This window comes from Dermacentor albipictus, chromosome 9, assembly GCF_038994185.2.
Source record: "Dermacentor albipictus isolate Rhodes 1998 colony chromosome 9, USDA_Dalb.pri_finalv2, whole genome shotgun sequence".
NCBI lineage: Eukaryota > Metazoa > Arthropoda > Arachnida > Ixodida > Ixodidae > Dermacentor > Dermacentor albipictus.
This window is the reverse complement of record NC_091829.1, coordinates 9,212,815-9,236,817: the sequence shown is the minus strand read 5'-3', so window position 1 is coordinate 9,236,817 and position 24,003 is coordinate 9,212,815.

Here is a 24,003-nt window from a genome sequence, read left to right as displayed (position 1 = left end):
AGAAAACGATTATATGTTTTAGTATGATGTGTTCTAGAAGTTCGCACACGGTACTCGTAAGCGAAATCGGCCGAAAGTTGGACGGTTCGTCTTTGCAGCCTGACTTATGTATTGGGGACAACTTTGCACATTTCCAATCCTGTGGAAGAACAGATGATGATAATGATTTGTTAAATATTATACAAAGGTACTTCGTCATCCATTCTGCGTATCGTTTCAAGAAAGCGTTGGGTATTTTATCCGGGCTTGGCCCTTTTTTTGTGTCCAGGTTTAGGAGACGGTTCAGTACTCCGGCCTCCGTGACGGTGAGGGGGCTTAGTGTGCTGTTAACGGTGATGTCAATTTGGGGTAGTTTCCCATCGCCAGATGTGAAGATAGAAGAAAAATAGTTATTTAGTGAATTAGCGCTTGCTAGTTTCGGGCGACACTTGGGCATCACTTGATGCCTTTGGTTTAAGGTAGTTCCAGAACTTCATCGGTGAATTTCTTAGGAATCCTTGAAGTGTTTTTGTGTAAAAGTTCGACTTCGCTGTCCTTATTTTAGATTTCACGTCTTGGATAGCTAGGGTAAGATTACTTCGAGATGAAGGTTTAGGTGCTATATTCATTGATTATTGTCAGACGCTTGACTTTACGATTGGCATGAATGATGTCACGTGAGATCAAGGGATTGTGCTTCCTCATTTTTTTAACTTAAGAAGGTACATACTTAGAAATACAATAAAACATAATTTTTTGAAGCCATGCCACAATGTTTCGATGTTTGTAGTGGAACGTATTGAAAGTTCTTCAAACGCGGTAAATTCTTTAGATAAGTAGTCAATAATACTCGTACCGTCTGCTCTACAGAAGTCCAGGTAAGTCATGCGTGGTTGGGAAGAAAATGCATTCTGAGCAGGTACAACACACAAAGTAATCTTATGATCAGACATGCCATTAATGAATTCAAGGTGCGTTAGCTCTAACGGGAAATGATGGCTCAGAAGACTAAATCAAGTGTGTTGGAAGTAGTTCTTTGAACACGTGTGGGCTCTGCTACGATTTGGCTGAGATTCAATGAAAGCATGAGTTCAGCACATGATGAGTGGTGTTCAAATGCTTGCCAGTTCACATCAGGCAAGTTAAAATTCCCTAGAAGTATTAGTATGGCCCCCAAAACGTTATTTTACGCATACAAACACAGTATTTCCATCACTTCAACCTCACATGAGGCAAAACTTTATAGAAAGTTTTGCCCTAAAAATATGTTTAGGGAAACGAAAACTGACATTTCAACACAATTTGGACACCAAAGGACAACAGCAATAATTTTAAATCGGTAAAGTACCGTTTAAAAGCTCTCTATCTTCATTGATTTGGCGGAAGAAAGTTGGCTATTACTGGCCAAAAATGGAGGGTTAACTTTCATCCCCCCCCCTTTAATATTGTACAGAAAGGCGAGCGCCGGTAGGTCACGGATTTCAGGAGTATTTTCTCGTGCTTGGGCAGTTTTGGCGGCCTTAAGGTATCTGTAAACGTCCAAGGTCGTTTAATTGGTTCCTTTCGAGTGCGGTAAAGCGCTTCTTTACAGATAGTAGTTAATCGAATCTGAGTAGACACTGTCGAAATTCGTGGTGTCATGACGGGCTGTCCCAACGTACCTCAGGACCTTATTAAAGTTTTGCATTCATCCATCCATCCATGACGGGCTGTTGCGAGAACTTTAGCGCGGCGACGCCACAAGCCTCGTTTTTCACGCCTTGTAAGTCCGGCGTACCAAGCTTGCTCTCACGGTGAGACCTGCTGCATGTTTGTATGGTAAGACAATAATTTACGAATCGTTATTCGTGGGAGCTATGAAGTAAAGCTATTCCCCTTCGCTTGTCTGTCATGCGACATCACGAAAACCGCGGTAACTCCCCATCTGACATGACGTGTACACGCTAAATATGAATGGATGATTAGACCGAACAAAAGATAAATAGTTCTTTCTGATTCGATGCCTTTTCGCCATTAGCCCGCTGATATTGCTCAAAAGCTTTCGGGCTGCGCCCACTTTGCCTGCCTGTCACGCGACATCACACAACCGCGAAAACTCACAGCGTCAGTCACGCGCATGATTTAAAGATGCATTAATGTGCGGAACAAAACTGCATTTTTTTTCTGAATGGCCGGAGACTTCCCCGTTCCGAAAGGGATAGAACACGTATGCCACCAATCGTTTAGCCACTGACCACTCGCACCTGCCGGAGAGCAAGGATTAATTTGCGTATAACAAAGTTTTCTGCGTGACAGTATAACGCTATCGAACCCTTTCGGCACGTTCAAGATCGCTCAGCCAACTATTCCTTATCGAGCATTCTTTTAGCGGCATCCTTAACCTTCCGTTGCACACCGCCACGATTTTCGATCAGCCACCGCAAGCTCTGCAAGAGGAAGCGGACCAATCGCAGACGCCGGCGCGACCCTCTTGATCCGGTTATCAATTTTCAGTGCGTTTGCTCGTTCCCCTTCGAAGCCCTGTCTAGCTGAGCGTACTCCTCGCCAATTGTCAACGAGTTAGAGAAAAAAAAAAACAGCTCAGGCAATGCTGTTCACTTTGAAAGCAAACAAATGTGACCTATAAACGAGGAAAGCGTTTGATTGGGCGGTTCAGACAACGCTGCGCGTCACCGGCTGATTCTTGCGTCGGCGGTTACGTAAATTTGACTTTAGTAGATTGGAATAGTTTTACGTTATAGGGCCTCTTCTTTAAGTTATTAAACATGTGCCTCAAGATAATATAATATTTATTGAACCATCTACATCTTTCGCAGCTCACCTGCTCCTGTAATTCACCTACGAAGACTGGGTCGACGCAAAAAGGCCTTGCGCTTGTCATCTAAACTTTCTGTTCATTATTCTGTTGATTATACAGGAACATTCTGCTCTCGAAACGCCTCTTGCGTGTCGTAACAACCTCACGCTTTTAAAACTTGTGTTCTTTAAGAGAGAGAGAGAGAGAGCTTCTTGCATGACGAATGCTCTTTTGAGAGGTGAGCATCTCATATAGGGCGTCGTTTGCGAGCTGCGCACGGAACCCTTTCTCTACTCTGAAAAAAGGTGGGACGCCGTCGTTAGGTGGGCCGTGTAATAAGTCCGCCAGCTGGGCGCAATACTGCAGCGCTGTTTTTTAATGCGGCGCGCGGCCGCGGAAGCCCTCGAAACCAGGGAAACGTCGGGGCATGTGTGCGCGAGACCGTCTTGTTGCAACACCTGCCGGACGGAATAATTTTTAGCAAGCCGAGAACCTACCGTGCCTCTTTCTTTCTAACCACTTCACTTTGACTCGTTGAGCACGCAGGGCGCGCTATATACAACGGCGCACTGTGGGCACCTATGTCGTATGACACGCCAGAGAAGCTATGTGAACAGTACGTCTACGCCAGCCATGACAGCCGGGGTCTCAGTGTTTTTGTTATTACCGTTGTTGTTGTTGCTGCTGCTGCTGTCGTTGTTGTGTTATTTGAAATGAGTTGCGGTTTTTCGGGATGGTTTAAAGGACGTCCAACATCCGCCACCATGGCCTTGAGAAGCGCCAGCTGGCTAACGTTCCAATGCCAACTTGCAACGATTCGCCAACATGCAACGATTCGTCAAAGAATGGTTCGTCAGAAAACGGTTTGTCGACATTGCTCTTGTTCCGCGCTGCGCGCTTCATTATAACTTGCTGTGGATATCTTGAACAGATGTCCGCAGGCTGTGCTTCATTTTATTTACAACATCCCATAGAAAGTTGGCTGGCGCTCCTACGTGACGTTCGTGACGTGATGTGCAGGCAATCTTAGATTTATTTTGCGCTGTTGGAGTAGAAGAGAAGCAGAAAAAGATATTCCTCTGTGTCTTGTAGCACATTACGGAACATGGGAAGCAATGCTTAAGGGTCTTTTATGCCCCGACGTTTCGATGCCCTCCACACGCATAGTGGGCGTTGTTGATGATGGTAGCATCTTTTTTTGGACGGGGATGACTGCACGTGCCACCGAGCCTATTACTCAGAACTTTCTGTTGTATTTATTTATTTATGTATTTATTTATTTATTTATTCCACAAATTCTTAAGCGCTAAGGCATTACAGGGGGGAGTGGGATACTTGCGCAAAACAATGCCAACGATTACGACAAATTTATACAATGCAAGCGACGTGCGCAGTGAACGTAAATATTAGGAAATAAAATAACAAGAATTCTATAAAATTCAAGTTATATGAACCTATCGACATCTCGACTAGAAAAAAAAACACTAAAATACGGTGCTACAGCGCATGGGTGAATACAGTGAATGCGGTCACGTGGTCACAGTCGAAAGAAAGAAAGCAAACGAGATTCGGGAAGTTACCACAAAGAACACGCGAGATGCATAAAGGGACAACACGAAGCGGTGCTGACAACTGATGATTTAATTTGTCAGTAGCGCTTCGTGTTGTCCCTTTCATCGTCTCGTGTGTTCCTTGCGGTAACTTCCCAAATCACGAATCACCAACTGGCCTACGCCCACACTCTTCAAAGCAGACAAGGGTCGGCGGAAAAGTGCGCTGTCTTCGGTGGACACGATATCATCAGGAAGGTGGTTCCTGAAATATCGTAGTACGCTCAGCTACACAGTAGAAAGTTCGCTTCATTGCGTTTTATTCGTTCTCTTGCGCGATTATCTTCAAGCCGTCTTGTTATAATCATCGCATCAGTTTCATTTATGTTTCCCCTAATGTCCTGAAAGCTTAATGCTTCGGTCAAGCCTACTGCTTCCACATTTATCATTCGATTGGTACTCTGACATTCTAACAGAATATGCTCAAAGGATTTCTGCAGTTTCCACACGCTCTGCACGAGTCGTCAATATCTTGATTTTTATTTCTATGGCTTTTGTGTAACACTAGGGCATTGCCCTTTGAATTAACACAAATCGCCTCATTCATATTTCTTCTTCTATTTGTTTATTTTTTTTTTGCTGTTCGATATTGATCCAAATCTGGTTTCTTGTCCATTGCTCCTATTCAGTACACGGCGTTCTCCAATTTTCCCGTCAATCTACCTTGCTCCGAATCGCAGCAGCCACTATGGACGCGCATAGCAGATTGTGTGCGAGACGGAATGACTGTTCACGCTGCCGGGCCTTCTGCCTTTGTCGACACTCAGTGGTTACTCTCTGCACGCGTCGCAAAAATACGTGCGCTGAATGAACGACAGGTGCAGCGTATACGACCCAGAAGCGTTCGCCTTACTAAGGGGATTATAAACGTTAACGGCGCATAAAACATGCGACCGCTTTAGGAATATATTTTTTTATAAAAGAAGACACACTTACGTGAAGAAGCACAGGTCTCCACCACTGGTGTTTCGGCGTTATATCTGCTGACGCTACCTGCAGTGCAACTGATTTGCTTGCAGAACCGCTGCGGTTTAATTTAATATAAATCATGTGCAACGTGTTGCAGCAGGCGGCGACTATGAAAGTACATCCAGAGCGTTAGCCTATGCCGCCGAACTACGAGTTATATTGAATATCTGAAATTGAAATTTTCGCCGGGATCTGCAATCGGCAGCAGTTATTTTTGGGCATAAGAGAAAGAAAGGAAGAAAGAAAATCAAAGAAGATTCAGCGGTGCCTGGTCATAGCTGGAAACTCTACACGCTTGCACGCATAATCTCACGGATGGCACACGCCCTCATTTACTGAATGAGTAAATGGAGCCCTGTAACTTGGTCGTTGTCCGCAGGGAAACGCGTCGGGGGAGGACCTGTACATAGACACCGACTGTCAGCGTTGCTCGTCGATGGGGTCTGCGTTTTATTTATGCACATTGTATATGCATATTGAGAAGCTTGTATCATGCTTGGTATTTTGTGCGCTCTGATACTCCTGTTAGCGGCTTTGTTTATGGTTTGTTACAGCCGGCTTGATTTCCTGCCTCATTATTATCCGTATTTCGCCACCGCTTCCAGCACCACCAGCAGCAGCATGTATTCAGACACGTCTGATACATATATTCGCCTGGAAGCTCCCAACGTCGTGGTGATAATGAACATAACTCTTGATCATATTTCTTGTGCGCGGAACACCATGGAGAACGTCAAGCAGTGAATGCCATGCCTGGCACCACCGGGAAGAGAGAGAGAAAGAAAACAAAGGCGTGCAGTGTAAGAAGGTCAATACAATGAGGGTACGGTCTACTACCCTACCCGAGGCGAAGAGAAAGAAAAGGGCATCAAAAGAGGGATTGTGAACACTGCGCACACGAGAGAGGATGCGCATCAGAATTGTACAGGCAGTCGCTCAAACCGGTGCGCTTCGAGAGCTCCAACAGAGCGAGGACTCGCTTTTTGCGCCAGTGACGGATGTGGCAACGGTACTAGGACCATGATCACTCACTTTACTTATGCAGGTTTCAGGGTATTGTACAGTGAAACGTTATACCCATGTCTGTTTCCTATGTTTCCACATGGGACATGCCTCGAAAACTAGCCTATCTACAACGATGACGACGACGCGACATTAAGACATACTGCCTTTTCACACATCGCAGATTTAAAAAAAAATCCTGTGTCAATCCAGAGGTAATTCATAACGATAGCTGCAGTACCGTATGAGACCTCTATCCTTAGGCATTTTGCAGCATAGAGAAAGAGAAAAGAAGAGAAAATGCAGGGAAGTGAACTAGCTCTTTGTTCAGCTGGTGACACTACGCGTGCATGGAGCGGTGGAGGGGGCGAAATACTAAAGTTCAGAATGATCACGTGCACCACACAACTTCCAGCATGCAATAAACTGCGATTGCCTTGTGGCGACCCAGGGCTGAATCTTTGAACAGCTTTATGTTGGAATGTCTTGCTGCGTCTTGCTGGAGTGTCGGGGAACGGAAGATGAATAGAATAGCGACAGCATATTCCTCACCATCTGGCAATGCTTCTTGGCACACACCCGATGTTTGATGGTAAACCAGTTTTAAACTTTCTATACGACGTTGATTCATTGCAAGTAATATAAGGACAAAAGATTCGCAGCACATCCTGGGTCTAGAGGCTGCTGCTACGATAGTATCGTTTTGTAGAGCACGTGTTTCCGGGGCCGTGCATTCAAGGGCCCTGGTGAAGCAGTAGTGCTACTGGCAGGTGAACATGTCCCTCCGTAGCATATATTTTATGTTCGTAGCACACTTCAGTAATCATTATCATAATTGTAATCCATATATATTTTACGCACCTTTACAGCGAATTTTCTTAGGCCTGTATGCAGCAACGTTACATCTACGCTTTGCACTTCGTCGCTTCACTGAAAACTCATTACCACTGACTTGGCGCTCTTTGGCCATATCTCCAAAATCAAGAAAGGGCATAACAGATGGAATAGCACACTGTAACACTGCACACCTTTGACGAAGATAGGTCCTCCTATCGAAACGTTGGCCAGCCTTTCTGAGGCACCTTATCCCTGTTTACAAACTTTGTACCACAGTTGGTCATATCTGGCACTTGTGCCAAGAAACACCAAATTCATCATTGACTGCTTTATGACCCAACACTATACATTTGCACTAAGCTTGATGCTGCACCGTCTGCACAGCCTAGGCTGGTGCACAGGACAGCTATTTTTAATATATTTCGTAAAATTGATGACGGACGCCATTAGCATAATTTCGCGTAGGAAGGGGATGAGCTCATAAATGGTGTCGCTGTGTAACAGACGTTCATTATTTTTACAGACTACCGAACAAAGTCGACGCACTCATGTTCTGCCTACGTTGATATACAGGGCGGGTATTTTGCATGCGTCTGTATATAGCGCCAAGAGATGCCCACAATGACACCACTTGCAGCGAAGAACACGTTGCAGCTGTCGCTGTAACTATCGCTATGGTTGTAAGTAGCTGTCGCTTCAATTATCGCTATAGCGGTAAGTAGCTATAGCTGTTATCACTGCGCATAACTATCGCGATTGCTCTGTGTATACTAGAGCTGCTGTGCGTGCATAACTATAACTGCGACTGTCACTGTATAGCAGCCATGCTCATTACAGTACCAAACCTTGTGGGCGCTTCAATTGTTCCGCCTATCAAGGCTGTGATAATCACAGCGGGCAGACTAGACTTAGAATATATGAATAAGAACTGGATACCGCCCTCTCTATGCAATGCTGCAGATTCTATAAGTTGCTCGTGCCAATCAGTCTGCTTTTATTCTTACTGCCTCACGCTGCACGCTTCTTTCACGGCGGCAGCGGAGCCCTTGGCGAAATGCAGGCGATTGTGGTACACGGATACCTGCACGCGCCCACGTTCATAGAAATTGTGGGCCGTCTTGTGGCACGACGCCACTCACGGGTAGAGCGTGGAATTTGGCGCGAAACGCATGGCAGCTCAGTTATAACTCGTCCCCGTCTGCATGGTGCTTGAATAATATAGCTCTATTTTCGGCATATGTTCATCTCACTCGTGCGTGTCATCAATGTTAAAGTCGAAAGAAAAAGAAAAGATCGTTTTTCTCATTCGTGATCAGGCTTAGGAAAGAAATGTTCCATTTTCAGCCCTGAAAGCGCGACAGACCACGAATGCCATTTGACAAGCAACTGCACCTATATATGTATGGTGCAAAACGCGTATGTTTTTTCCCCCGTGCTTTTAGTGTGCGTAGAAACTAATGTGCTTCCACGTTGCCCTTTGATATGTCTTGCGACGAATCGCTCAAATTCTAGAAAACGAAATGCAATATTTTCCGTTCGGCCACCCGACCCTTCTTTTTCGGCGAATGAGCCGTGCCAGGAATCGAAAGTCCGATCGATGGGGGTCCCGCCGCAGCCGAACACCAAGCCGCCGCCTCTGCTACCTGTCCACGCGGCTGTGTCAATATGACGCGCGCCCTCTCAGCGCGCCTGCGGGCCAGAGTTCTTCAATTCAGGCCATCCGCGGATGACAGCTCCGAAAAGAAATCCGGTTGCATCTCGTGACCCTGCTTTTACCTGTGTTGAAAGGGAAGCTAAAAATAACCAGTAAATTAGTTTATACCGGCAAAGCATTCTTTCAAAACGTCATTTTGATTCATTTGGTGCAAGAAGGCTGATTATTACAGGATAAAATGAAGACGGAAAGTATTTTTTTCTTCTAACTTCGAGGTGTTCTGCCTTAAGGCATAGTAATAATAACACAAAGACAGACATAAATGACCCCGCATCGTGCGGCAAGTCCAGTAAGGCTCTGTAACGACAGTCGTCTTGAATTGATTTTCTGAAGTCAGCATGTCGGTCACTGCGGAGGCGAGACCGTCTGAGTTAGGGCTCCCGGTTATGTCGGGTCTCTCACGCAGTAGAAACTCTAGGCAAGTCCACAGCAGATGATGAACATTCAGCGCTTGGCTCGTACAGTTGCGGCAGGAGGTGTCGTCCGTGAGCAAGCCCTTCCACTTGCAGGCGACAGCAGCAGTGAGGGCTACCCCTGCCCGCATCCCACTCGGGGAAACTTCCTAAACCGTTGTGAAATTACGGTGAATGGATCGCGCACTCGGGAGCGTGTTACCAAACTTCTCAAATTTCTTACCGAAATCTCAGCACCGGTACCTCAGTGTGATGTCACAGATTTCAGTCCCCTTCCCCTAGCGGAAGAAGTTCTCAAGAATCGGAAGGTTCAGCCTTCGGTTTCCGTAGAATTCAATCGTTATTTACCGAAAAACAATTAAGTAGACCCGAGTAGATGCTGTCGAAATTGACGACGTCACGGCGAACTGGCACGGGAACTTCAGTGCGCTGGTGTCGACCGTCATTCGTTTTAACGTCTCTTTTGCCCTGTGAAGCTTCCCTTCACAGTAAGAGAGGTCGTTTTGCTATTGCAGAAGTGTAAAGAGAGAGAGAGAGAGAGAAAGATAAAAGGAAAGGCAGGAAAGGTTACCGGATGCAAATATTTGGTGTGCTATCCTGCGCTGAGGAAAGGACCGGGATGATAAAATGTGATGAAGGAAATGTGTCCATCAGGGCGAGCATGACATATGCGGGATATTAAAAAAAAGTTACGCTGAAGTGTGGCAGCCGGTTCGCACGGGCCAGATTTTGTTGAAAGGAAGCACACCATCTTCTGTGTTTCTCTGTTGAAAAGAAGAATCGTAATTGGCTTATGCGGCGTTAGTCTATATTTATAATATAAATTTTGAGCATCCTCAAAGGGCTACTATCTCGCTGGTGCTGCCATCAGCAACTCTCACCCTGAAAAAAAGAGAATAAAAAAACAGAAAAAAAAATCACTTAGTTTCTTCTTTCTTGCTGGCTTCCTAGAAGTGGCGCGTTTCCGTGAGCTCGGTTCGGCAAAGTGAAATATTGACTATATACTTTGACGAGGGTCTAATGATCCCCTGTAACGATAGTGCGTGCGTTGCTCCAAGTCCTGTCGTTCGGTATATACCGCAGAGAGGCGCCGCGTTTGTTCGCCCGTCGATCGAAGGATTCAATATACCGTGCTTTCTGGAGATTTCTGACGTGACCCACAGGCTGTGATTAATCGACGCCGACGACAGCTCATTTGGAGCCTTCTCCTTGCCCTCTCAGATCCCTATTTAGCCCTCTGCTAACGATGGGTGTCTAATACCTTGCAGCCTTCTTAAAGATGCAGCGTAAAGGGTTATGTAACACATTCCTTGGCGCAATTCAATTACGGTCCTTGAGCAATAATTACACCAGAAAAGGTGTCATTAGATATTCATATGTTTATCAAAACTAAAAATTGTAATTGTATAGAAAGTGTAAAAGGCTCAAAATCACGATTTAGGCGCCAAATAATTCTCAACAGCTTTCTTAATGTTACCTACCTAAAGTGACACCCTCTAGGCGCAATCATTGCATGGGTCTGAGGGGTTGTTTGAACTTTAATTGGCATAATGAAATATTGAGATATTTATTGTACCATCAGGGGGGAAATTGTAAACAAGTTATAATTAGATTTATTGAGTCAAAAGCACTTTTCAAGGACAACAGATACGGTTGTCTGTCTTTCGGGAATGAACTTTCTGGAATGCTACGGCCCCGTTGCTTCCCTGTCGAACTGTCGAAGAGCATGAAATTCGCGAAAGGAAGGTTCTGGGAGTACGTTGTTCAAGAATGTAAATTGCCCGCGAGACGTATCACTGATGGCATTGTAGGTCAAAATTGCATGAGAAATTGTGTAATGCAGCAAAAGTGTGTATTTGCGTCGCGATTAATGCAAATAATGTGTTCTCAATTTATACACGTTCAACAGCCTTGCGAAATCCATAATGATGTTGAAAAATTTCACTTTCAGTAGTTGGTGATAATAAAAAAAAGATAATTATTTATTATTGTTTAGAGACCGGCACGAAGGACATGATCAAAACACCGTATTTCTTTAAGTGGCATGGCAACGGGAAGCGTTACGGGTGCTTTCACGCCATTGGTAAACATACAAAGGCCTAACTTTCGTTTCTGAAACAATGTCAGTGCCGTGTACCGTTTGTTAAGGAACTGGCTTCAGACTTGGGTTGGGATACCACGGGTGCCAGTATTTTACAGCAAATTAAAATGAAAATAAACCTAATGAGCAACTCCATTGAAATCTACACGCTCCAACCAAATAACTGAATTTTATTAGCCCGACGTTTCGAAGCCCATTCGGCTCCTTCTTCAGGGGGGTTGTTCTTCGGGGGTGGCGGTGTGCCGCTTTTAAAGCATCTTTTTTGAAGAAAGGAGGGGGGGGGGAACACGGGAGGTGGGGAGACACTTCACAGACGGAAAGGTGGGGGGGGAACAAAAGGAAAGGGGGGGTGTGTTGTTGAGCGCTTCCATGGTGCTGGGATGACCGGTGCTGGGGGGAGTGCTCGCGACGGTGCCCTTGATGGGGGGGGGGGGGGAGGTTACAGGGTCGCGCCGACGTTCTGTGTTGGTGAAACAAGCGGGAGTCTATCTGGCTGCGCGTCCTTTTCTTCTTTTCGTCAGGTCGCCAAGGCCATGGACATACACCGAGGGTAGGTTGCCCTTCACGCGGTTTATGTTATTCCCCGTATTCTGAATGTGCCATGACTCCAGTAGTAGTCTCTTTCGCCAGTTCGTTTCTGTTTGAAGGATTTCAGTTTCCTTGAAAGCGATTTTGTGGTCGGCGTCTTCAGAGTGTTCAGCGACGGCGCTGCGAATACGGTTGAATGTCCTGACGTCGTTCTCGTGCTGTCTGATCCTTTCTTTTAGATTTTTGGTTTCCCCGATGTACGACGCCGGACAGTCGGCACAACTGATTTTGTAGACGACGCCTTGAGCTTTTTCTTTAGGTGGACGATCTTTTGGTTTAGGGAGGAGGATATTGAAAGTGTTTATTGGTTTGTGCGCCACTTTGAGGCCTTCTTTTTTTTAATATTCGGCTGAGCGCTTCGCTGGTACCTCTGATGTATGGGATGGACACTCGCTTCTGGGGTTGGGGAGAAGTCGACGGCTGAAGGTCCCGCATTTTGCTTCTTCTTTTTTGTTGTCTGGTTGTTTTTCGAATGAAATCATCTGTGTAGCCATTCCTCTTAAGTTCGTTGAGAACCGTTCTCTTTTCTTTCTTTAGATCCGATTCCGATGAGGAATGAGTTTCGACTCGTTTGAATAAAGAATTTACAACAGATGCCTTGTGGTTTGCCGGATGGTCGGATTGGAAATGAAGATAGCGGCCTGTGTGGGTTGGTTTTCGGTAGACTGAAAATTTTAAAATGCCGTCTTTTCGTGTAACTCGTACATCTAAGAATGGGAGTGATCCGTTCTCCACCTTTCCGTCTGTGAAGTGTCTCCCCACCTCCCGTGTTCCCCCCCCCCCCTCCTTTCTTCAAAAAAGATGCTTTAAAAGCGGCACACCGCCACCCCCGAAGAACAACCCCCCTGAAGAAGGAGCCGAATGGGCTCCGAAACGTCGGGCTAATAAAATTCAGTTATTTGGTTGGAGTCAGTCTCAAGTCCTAATCAATTTCCCAACCAGACAGGCAATTCTGTCGAAATGTTTAGCTTCAAATCTACACGCGTAAGCGTTTTTACGCTTACCCAACGAGAAAACCGTCCGTCCGTCCGTCCGTCCCGCAAGACGACCGCTTTCAAGACGGCGCCCGCAGCGGGCTGCCTCTCGCTTCAACGCCAACGAAGCGGCGAGAACACGATTACGAATTTCTATTTCTCGTGCAAGCAATATGTCCTTCCGCTATGCAGTAGACCATTAGGATGTTTTGTCAAACGCTTGTGAACTTTTAATAAATAGACTTGAGCTGGAAGTTCTTTATCGCATTTGTTTCGCCTTAGATGTTCTTAACAGACGCAGTTTACAGAGCTGCGATATCAGTTTTTAGCGGAGAGTTGCGGAATTCTAAACTCCGCACTTCTATGTTTCTTTTAGATTGCCCATTTCCGGCAATTTAAGAAAAGAAAGAAATTAGAGGTCGAGAATGAATATTCTAATTCCTTGAGCCTCTATAACCGCATCTGTCAAATGCAGCCAATTTGATTTAATTCGGTTCAGCGCGTTTCTCCCGCAAGACCATTTCTGTGTTTTGCATGTATTTGAATAAGGAGATTTGAGTTGGCCCCGCGCCAAAGGATCCCCTTAACGCACCGCAACTGCGGGACTCTAGGTCAACTCCGACCATACGTGGTCCTCTAACTTGCACCCAAGGCACGGCACGCGGGCGTCCCTGTGTTCCGCTCTTCTCGGAATGCGGCTGCAGCAGGTGCTCGCAATCGCGGCCGTAAAGCAGGGCCGAGTGTTTTCGTTTTCTTTTATTTTCAATCCTGCATATACGTCGTAAGACGCTATGCGGCAGTAAATAAGAAAGCGTCACCAGGTCAGCGGTTGCAGGCTCCACTGGTTTCCCGCTTTAAGTATATTTTTCAAGCGCTCGTGACGGTGTTTCTGTGTAGTGAACACCACAAAGGGAGCAGGCAGAGAGAAGGAATGGAACCAGTCAGTAAGAAAGGGGAGAGGAAAGACTGAGATTATATTCTTTGACGAAGAAGAAAGTCTCTCAGAGCGAGAAAAATATATGAAATTACAACACAGTAAAGAAACAGGTAAAAAAGGCGACTGACAAAGGAAGGAGAACGAAGAAAAATAAATTAATAAATGTTGAAAGCTCCAGAGAACAAAAGAAGCGACAAGAGCGAGTGGGAGGTAATAAAGCAGAGAAACGAAGAAATAAAGAATAAGCGGTTAAGAAGAATGGAGGGAATGAAAGAAGCACGATCGAATTTACTCGATTTTAACGCGCACTTTCCTTCCGAAAAAACCTTCGCTAAAATATGATATGCCCGTCAGAATCTAATACAAAACGAATACTCTAATGCGTGTTGTCTAAATCAGAGCCCGGTATCGAATACGTCCTTTACACTCCTCCAAGGCGGTGTGTTGCCATTCTGCGGGTTTTGGAATCTCCTGTCAGCGCTGAAGGTTTGAAATCATCGGACACCACCTCCGTATATAGCTGGTGTTCAAATCGCACCTATGAGTCAGAAGAACTGGCTATTTCTCTCTCCTATTATGAAAATCTCGTGAGTAAACGGTCAAGAATATTTGTTCTTTGTATTTTATGGAGTACGAAGATCAAAATGTGCGTACGATCAAGGTCACTGCACTTTCTTTTTCCGGCCGTGAAAAGTAGAGTGCCCTTTAGAATCGAGGATGCGGCATAGAGTCGAGTAAACACGGTAGGAGCAAGTGGCGGGTGCCCTTGCATTGCCGCAGCGCAAGGAAGGAGCCCATGCACCGGCGTGGCGAGGGTGGAGTGCGCTGTATTGATCCCCGACAAGGACGGAACCACCTTCGTAATTCTCTCCCTCAATTCCTTTCTTTATTTTCACCTGCCTTACGCTCAAGCTCCGGTCACTCCCTTTCGCCCTGGAGGTTGTCTTCTCGCGCATCGTCGTTGTCGTCGTCTTGCCCTCCCCAATACCGCTCCGTCGCACCCCTGCGGCAATTCCCCCCCCCCCCCCCCACCCCACTTTCCGTTGTCTCGCCTGGGCCGTGCATATACATTGTCTCAGGAGTGTCGTTGTCAGCATATTTTTTTTTCCCCTGTGCTCCGTCCCCCTTTCGGTATGGCGTATACACACATCGTACGTGGGCCCTCTCGCGCGAATGCGAAGCGTGTGTTTGCATAGGGCGCGGGTGGCTTGCCTTCTGGGCGGCAATAATGTTTCGCTCTGTCCCGTGCGCGTAGTCGGGATGCCGGTAGCGGAGGCGGGAGGAAGCCTTTGCTGTTTTGTGGAGCCTCTGTCGCGTTGCTTCGAAGCACGCGGTTATTGAATTTTGGTGGGGGTCGCGAAGGAGAGAGAGATATGAAGACATAAAAGGGTTGGTGGAAATATTAAGGCAGGTACCCGACGTCACCGAGAAAGGGCCACTCTAGAGTGCTTCCGGAGCTACCCCACACAGGGGGAGAGGGGGCAGGGGACAGAAGGTGAAGAGACTGGGACACGATAAATGGAAAATTAACTTTAGCTGCGCAAAAACGTGATATAGACAGAAAAGGAGGAATTACACAGGTGCTGAAATAGAGGCCCCTGAGCTAGTGACGCACAGCACAAGAATAGAAAACTGGGAGAAATTACGTACATTATACGTGAGGGAGACCTCACTGTGGTGCGAATTAAAGACAGGTAGGTTTTCTGTAACTTTGCATGTTACAGAAAGGCTAAAGGAATTCAGCTTAGCTTTAATAATTAATACCTTTCATATTAACTGATTACGAGATGGATATCTATGTCAAAGTTCTGGGACCCTTGCGGCCAAATATATCTATTACCTAACTGACAAGTGCGTTGCTTACAATAAAGAGATCGGATTATTTCTTTCTTTCTTTCTTTCTTGTTTCTGCTCTACCATGTTCTTTCGTTGATGTGCTATCGCTTGAGTTCGCTGTTGTACCCGCGTGAATTTTTTATTTACTTTTCAGTGTTCTGTTCCTGTTGCCATGCATATATAATGCTTGCGTTTCAGTAAAGAAAAAAAATGGCAGGCGACCGTAATCTTTGACTTAGGTGTCTCTTAGTGGCATTCGCACTTCAGCGTTGGTGTTATTTAGGTTAATTTTAGGCGAAAGCAACGCACGAACTGAACTTGGAGGCAACTGTTTTCCATTAATGAGCCGGTAAAATATCATGACACCTTCGTGTATGTGACGTCATTAGAGGCGCCAATAAATCCGCTTTCTACTTCCGGGTTTCCAGGAATTTCACCAACATCCTGCTCACATGACGAGTCTCTAAAGTCTATGATTCTGTGCTTGGTGTGCGGTAATCAGGGATTTACAATTAATTTTAATTATTCCAGACACTTCAGTAACTCAACCTGTAACTAAACTTGTGCTCTGATATCATATCTATAATGAAACCCACCCCCCGTGGTTGCTCAATGGCTATGGTGTTAGGCTGCTGAGCACGAGATAGCGGGATCGAATCCCGGCCACGGCGGCCGCATATTGATAGGGGCGAAATGCAAAAACTCCCGTGTACTTAGATTTAGGTGCACGTCAATGAACCCCAGATGATCAAAATTAATACAAAGTCCCCCACGAAGGTGTACCTCATAATCAGGTCGTGGTTTTGGCGCGCAAAACCTGATAATTTAAATCCCAATGCAAAGATTATAGTAGTGTTTCTGATATGCTAGAGTGTAGTTTCAGCCATGCAAAGCTCAGGAAATCAATTACTGATTAAGTAATTAAATATAATACTTACGTTTTAACTCAAATAACATTTTCTTTTTACAGATTTATCTTCCATGACCACCTAAAAAGGTGAACAGGTTGTTTTAGTTTTCATTTATGTACAATGGTGTTCGAACTTTGTGCGCTTAATGGTTAAATAAGTATTGGTAAAGATTATTATTGGCTGGCACCTGCTTCGACGAAGCACTCATGTGAACTGCATCGCAAATGTGTCTCAAAAGAACTGTTTCTTGGCCTAGTTGCATGTTTACTGGAGGACATAAATGCCGTAAAGGTATCGTGCCGTGATCAATAAGACTTCGTTTGTGTGCGTATCTTTCTAGCGGCAGCTACGCATTTCGTAAATGTGGCTTCAGAACGGCAGGACGAGAGCTTAGTGAGGAATGTAGTTAAACCCATCGCCAAACGGTAAGCAAAAACCAACATATCGAGAGAGCAGCACACGGACGATGCGGAGCACACGCAAAATACAGCCACGACAGCACGTCCTCGCTTTGACTATGTTAACATCTAAACCAGCGCGGTGGCTTAGTGGCTTTGGTGTTGCGCTGCTAAGCACGATGTCGCGGGCTGAAGTCACGGCCGCGTTTCGATGGGGGCGAAATGCAAAAACTCCCGTGTCCCGCGCATAGGGGGCACGCTAAAGATCCCCTGGTGATCATAATTAATCCGCAGTCCCCCACTACGGCTTGTGTCATAATCAAATCGTGGCTTTGGCATACCAAGCCCCATAACAACATTCTAAGGCCGCTCAGGTTCAATTTCATGTTCATTGATATGTGTTGTCTGATGGACTCCACAAAGCGAGTAACAAAAAAAAAAGACAGAAAGAAAAGATTGAGTCAGTTTCACGCATTTCAAGCTGTCAAAACAGCGAAGCTGGTGGTCGTTTTCTCAAGCTTGAGCTCGTGTTTAGCGCGATTTTAATGAAAGTATTTCGTCTTGCTGTCGTCGTTTTGCTAGATTCAAGCTTCGGTTCCAGATTTCGCACATTATTTGCTTGCGTGAAGTTGTGAACAAACCACAGTCTATCATACACCTTGCACCTGTGGCCGCACTCACGGTCGAGGAATTCTCTCTTGTAGCGTCCATCGGCACCCTCCATGGGAGGAATCTCTCTGCTTCGACGTCTCTGCTCGGCCTCCTAATCTCGAAGTTGGGGGTTAGCTTGGCTCTGCTGGCGCTTGGCTTGGGTTGCGTTCTCTTGTAAGTGGGGCTCTGCTTGCGCTTCCCGTTGTTGATTCTCGGCGGCAGCGGCTTCCCTCCGCTGGCCCTTTGCTCGCGCTTCTCGCTCTCGAAGCTCGGGATTTGCGCGACGTCGGCGCTGCCGCACTCGTGCGAGCTCCCGCTGCCGCTCGCACCGAGCGGTATCCATGGCGCGGAAGGGCGCGCGCCGGCGAAACATCTGCTCGTATACCCCTTTCCTCCCCCTTCCCCGGCGCGCGCTCTGATTGGTCCACTCCTACCCCCCCCCCCCCCCCCCGGCGCGCACTCTGATTGATCCTCTCTCATCCCGGCGGGCCCCGCTCCAACTGCTCCTTAAGGTCCCTGCACGTTACCGGATGGATGGATGTTGTGAGCGTACCCTTTGGAACGGGGCGGCGGGTTGCGCCACCAAGCTCTTGCTATTATAATGCCTAATGTCCTACCTACGTTAAACAATAAAAAAAGAACAAAAAAGAAAAACTGTGAACTCCCACAACAAAATTTTCTGATCCCCTAGTGCGAACTGTGCTTTTGTACGTCTCCGTTTTTTGTCGTTTCCCTACTTTTCTTCCACCAATCCTCCAATCGCCTCTTACTAATCCCTATTGCGGGCATGTTTACTTTTGATATTTCAGTACAGTGAGTGAGTAAGAACAAATAAGCTATCGTCTAAACGTCTACCTGTTCTGAAGCCATTCTGAAGTTCTACCAAAAAGCCATTACTCTCTGCCTATGCTTGAAGCTTTAATTTTGTTGCCTACATTGCTAGCCTGTATATTACCGATGTAATGGTCAACGGTCTATACGAGTGAATTCTATCTTTCTCCCCCTTACCTTTAAAAATTAAATTTATTTTATTTTGTCGCCGACTTTCTGGTATTCGTCTATCTTTTAAAGTTTTTTCCATTGCTTTTACCAGAGCTTCTTTACTTTTTGGTCCTAGTTTATTAATCAACCTAACGGGAAGCTCGTGTAGCCCTGTGCCTGTGCGCTTCGGAATTTTCTCTTCTGCTTTCTTCCAGTTGAAATTTGTTGGCACCAGCTCCTTTTCCACCTGGGTCTCTTTCATGCTCTTTTTTTCTTCAAATACAGCCTCGTCCTTGCCTTGGAAAGATTTGGCTGTTATTTTTCGGATGCAATTTATTGCCGCTTCTCCTTACAGACTGTTTCCATCTTTGTCTAGGATATCTTGTTGTATTGTTGTTGACTTTTTGCCTAATAATTTAATGTGGTTCCAAAATATTCTAGGTGCCGCTTTCTTTTCCTCACGTATTTCTGACAACCGACGTTCACTTTCATCTTTTATCTTTGCTTGCACCAGTATTTGAACCATAGACTTTTTCTCCCGGTATATTTCCCATTTACTCGTTACTTCATCCTGCGGCAACTGCGCCTTTTTTGCCTGCCTGTGCTCTCGGGATGCTTTCTGTCATTCGGCGATCGCTTCTCGCTTCTCCCTGTTCCACCAGCATTTCGGTTTCTTTTTTCCTTTTCAACGAACATGTTGTTTCCCTTTCCGTGTTTCTGTCGTTATTACATTTAGAAGCTCACTATATCCCCAGTCTTTATTTGGCCATTTGCAAAGTTCTTCTTCGACTCTAGTGACTATACTTGTTATTTGTTCAGCGTTCAAATTCGCACTGGCCATTTTGAACTCCTTGTTCTCTTTCCCAACTACATACCCCATTTCAAAATGATGCGTTTGTGGTCACTCTCTATGCTGCTATACCCTTCATCATCAATGACCATTTCTCTCAACTTATGAATTCCTCCTGTCATCAGACAGTAATCAATGGTTGATTGCCGGTTTCCCACTTCCCACGTGATCTGCCCTTCACACTTAAGCCCTGTATTCACGATAACGAGATTATGTTCCTCACAAAGGTCTAGCATTGACTTCCCGTTGTTGTCGGTATAGCCATCTAAATCTTGTATGTGGGCATTCATGTATCCTAATAGGATAATTTCAGCACCATTCCCAAAACCCTTAATATCAGCGCTTGTGCATTCCACTAACTCTTTATTCTTCTCTGTCCAATTATTTCCTGTCCACAAATACGTAACGCCAAGCCAAGTTTTTTCCTCACTCATTGTACCTGATATACAAAGATGCTCTTGACATTTTCAATTTACTCCTTTTCATTTGTCTCCCTGATGGACGAGCATTCCGACTGCTCCTCCCTTTCTTTTCGACTTAGTTCTGTTGCACCCTTCCCAAACATAATTCTCAATCACTGGCGGCTCTTCCGAGCCTCTGAGGTGCGTTTCTGTAACCGCATACACCCCTATTTGTTCTCTATTTAACTGCTTCTCAATCTCTGCCCACTTTTCCTTTCTTCTGCCGCCTGCATGTTTATGTAGCCTATTGCATGGCAAGCTCTCTTCTTGCTTTCCTCCTTTTTCTGTTATCGACGGCGATGCTCTTCTGAGGTTCCCCTAGGGGACCTTCTTCATCACTACCTACTCTGGCCTCCTGAGCGCCCGTGAGCCCCCTAAAAAAGCAACAGTGCGACCACTAAGTCGCCAGCCCACTTCTCGTGTCACCCTGTAATTGAAGTGGATCCCGTCTCGTTTATGAACCACCACACCTTCTCACTTCCCTGTTTACTTCGACAGCATCGAAGCCTTTCTCTCGGCTCCTTTTCCATATCGCCTCATTGGCAGCCACTACGGCTGTTTGTACGTGACTGTCACGTGCAGGTACCTCCGGCACCGTGCACACCACGATCTGTACCTGAGGGGATAGCTCGCGCAAGTCGTCCATCCGCTTCGCCAATCGCTGGGCTAGTCCTGTACCTTTCCTGTTTAGGACGTCATTTAACCGACCTGCTACTATGACAAGGTTGCGTACGTGGGCATTTCCCGCGAGCTTTTCTTTTGCTCGGTCCGTGACAGAACCCAGTGTCCGCCCTGGAAATGTCCCTACCGCCACTCTTTTATCGCCTTTCACCTTCTCCACAATTGCTTCTGAGCACCTAACCAGGTTTGAGTCGCCTGCGATAATCACGCTTTCACTCTCTCCTACCTCTCCCTGCTTCCCTTTGTCCTTTTCCGCGTGATTCGGACTCGACAAGGGGCATTTTCCCCTGTGCTCCTGCTCTTTCCGCATGACGACCTCAAAGTAGGTGCCGCTCTTTCCAGCTAACACTTCACCACGTTGCACGCATTCCACGTACTTTGCTAGCACTCCTTCTCCTGTCACCTCGGGGGACTGCGTTCCATTGTCATTCTCGTTCACAATGGCGACCCTGTTCAGCTTTTCCTCGGCTGCTTCAAGTGTTTTTTCAACTACCTTTTGTGCATCACGTTCCCTGTTTAGCTCATTTTTGAGCTCTTCCACCTGTTTGACAAGCTCTTCCTGGAAAGCCTCCATTTTCTGCAGCCGAGTATCTACATCACAGTGTGTGCCGGTTGACTCGATTCCCTCGCCATTCTCATCGGTCCCCCCCATCTGCCTTGAGGGACCCCCCGCGCACTGCCTGCTTTCCCGGCTTTCTCGCCATGCATTGCACGGCTTTCTCTGATGCAAATACTATCACATTAATACTATAATATTATAATAATGCAGAGCACGGGCCTTTTAGCAAAAACCGATACGCACAGGATCCAAATCCTCAAAATGTCGCAATGCAACTCTCACCACTGTTTCAAAAGCAATCAAGGCTTACCGCTCCTACCCTCGGCGCGCCCTCTGGCGGTGAGCTCCGGGACACCCCCCTGCATTACACCGGACGCCGGACGGCGAAGGCTCGACTTAGAACAGCTCCGCTGTTAAAAAAGAAGTATCGTCCGCAAATTTATGGGCTGCAAGTTGGTGCGGAGTTTCCAATTCTATGAACCACAGTCTGCGAATTTTCGCTTGCGAACTTAAGTTTATTTTTTTACACATTCGTCGTGTCGAGATTTCGTTATGAAGCGTTATTACGCAAGATTTTTGAACGTCATGCTATGTCCGCTAATTATACATGCACTATTCATGAATTTATGATCCATGTGTTTGTACGACTCTTGTTGAATATTGTTTCTTGTAGCACTCTTTAAAACGTTTTCATGCATTCTTTATTGTTATTAATTATAGTAGAGCTAGTTCTTCGCTATCCTATTTTCCCGATGCTTTCATCGTTTGGTAAACAATACAGATGAAGCAACACATTGACAAAACAGAACATTGAATGAAGTAGTGCTACTAGCAGACATGTTCATGCATGACAAAAAAAAAAACAGGCTAAATGATGTTGCAGCGCAGTAGCGAATAGACGCAGTCAGAGAACGAAACGTTTATAAAATGGCACATACTTAACAGCTCGTCGACGAAGGAGCGTTGTGACGAAACAGCTCAGTGAGCAGGCAGCGAAACTACAACGCATGCAACATCAGAGCACTGCAACACTAAGTTGTTGCCGCTTATCGAGGTGTTATGATTGCTGGAGGCAAAATTCACTAATCGAATTTATCGCTTCCGCATGCGTTTATATGAGCTCTTTGTCAATATCCAATTATTTTATTGTTCCTTAGTCCCGGTGTTCGAGGAGCGCCGTGTCGTACCAAATTTTTTGAATTTATGGTTAATTAATTAATTGTTGCCTGATGTCCTACCTGCCGCGGTGGCTACTAAGCGTGAGGTCGCGGGATCAAATCCCGGCTGCGACGGCCGCATTTCGATGAGGGCGAAATGCAAAAATGTCCCGCGCATTGGGGGTCGAAATTAGTCTCGAGTCCCCCTCTACAGCGTGCCTTATAATCAAATTGCGGTTTTGACACGTAAAACCTCAGGATTCAATTACATTCTGATGTCTTGAAGTAACAACTGGGCTATCAGAGGTGGTCTAACTGCTCAGGTTATCTAACGTACACTTGTATCAAATACACGAATGGGTTTGCCCCTGTCCCTTCAGAATGTGGCTGAATCGTTCTTGGACCATAGCAATTGATGAAATAATGAAGTAATTAATTGATTGCGTTATGTATGTCCTTACTTGATGTGTCTATGTTCAAGTGCGCTGCCTTATCCGGGCCCTTTATTTCCTCGTTGCACCTCCAAGACGTCGTCGGCAGAGTGGTGCTTTGCGAAAATCTTGCTCCACGATCGCCGTGACTTTAAGTGGCCGGGCGTACACGCGGCGACGCCTGCCGTCGCCGCGTGCACGTTTGCGTGCCGTGCACGTATTGCGTGCTAGCGAATGGCGAAACGCCGTACGCGCGCGAGGACGAAGACGCTGAGCTCTCGTTAAACGACGACGACATTTAAACGAGGAAAGTATGCGTCGGTGCGCTTCTCATCCCGCTGGGTAGCTGTTGGTGCAACGACGAACGTTTGGAGAAGCGATTTTCGAGCATTGATATTTCCTAAGCGACGCTAACGGGAGCAACAGTATAAATTAGTTTATATGCTGCTAAAATATATTTTGAAAGCCGTTCGCGCATTTGTTCGGTGGGAGAAGGCTGATATCTGACAGAAAGCTCCCGTAGTTTATGGTAACTATATTGCGCTGCTGATCTTGAGGTCGCGGTTTCGATGCCAGCGTCGGCAGCGACCGCAATTCGATGGCGGCGAAATGCACAAGACGCGCGTGTTCTTAGGTTAAGGGGAACGTTAAAAATGACCGCATGGGGGTCAAAAATTAATCCGGAGTCCACCGCTACGGCGTGCTTCATAATCAGATCGTGGTTGGTGGTGGCGGTGGTGGTGGTGAATTGTAGCAACAGGCGGGTTTAGCCTGGCGAACAAGGCCGGCAATTGCTCCGCCCGAGCGTCTCGCACAATACCGCTGATGGGTTTCACCATATGTCCATCAAACCGGTCTCTCTTAAGAAATCGATGAAGAGACGTGAAGTTTCTTTTCGGGCTATAACTGATCCCGCGGGAAATATAAGGTGTTGCAGGCGCGCATGCGGAAGGTTCTTGCTTTGCAGATTCTTCAGGAGAGAGTCTCTTTCATCTTGGAATTGCTGGCAGGACCACAAAAAGTGCTCAATGTCTCCTGTCTCGTTGCATGCCGAACAGTTCGGAGAATCGATTCGCCCCGTTTTAAATAACCAGGCCGGTGTATTTGCAGATCCTGTCCTTATTCGATATAGAAGTGTGGCTTCCTCTCGGTGCAATCGCTTGGTT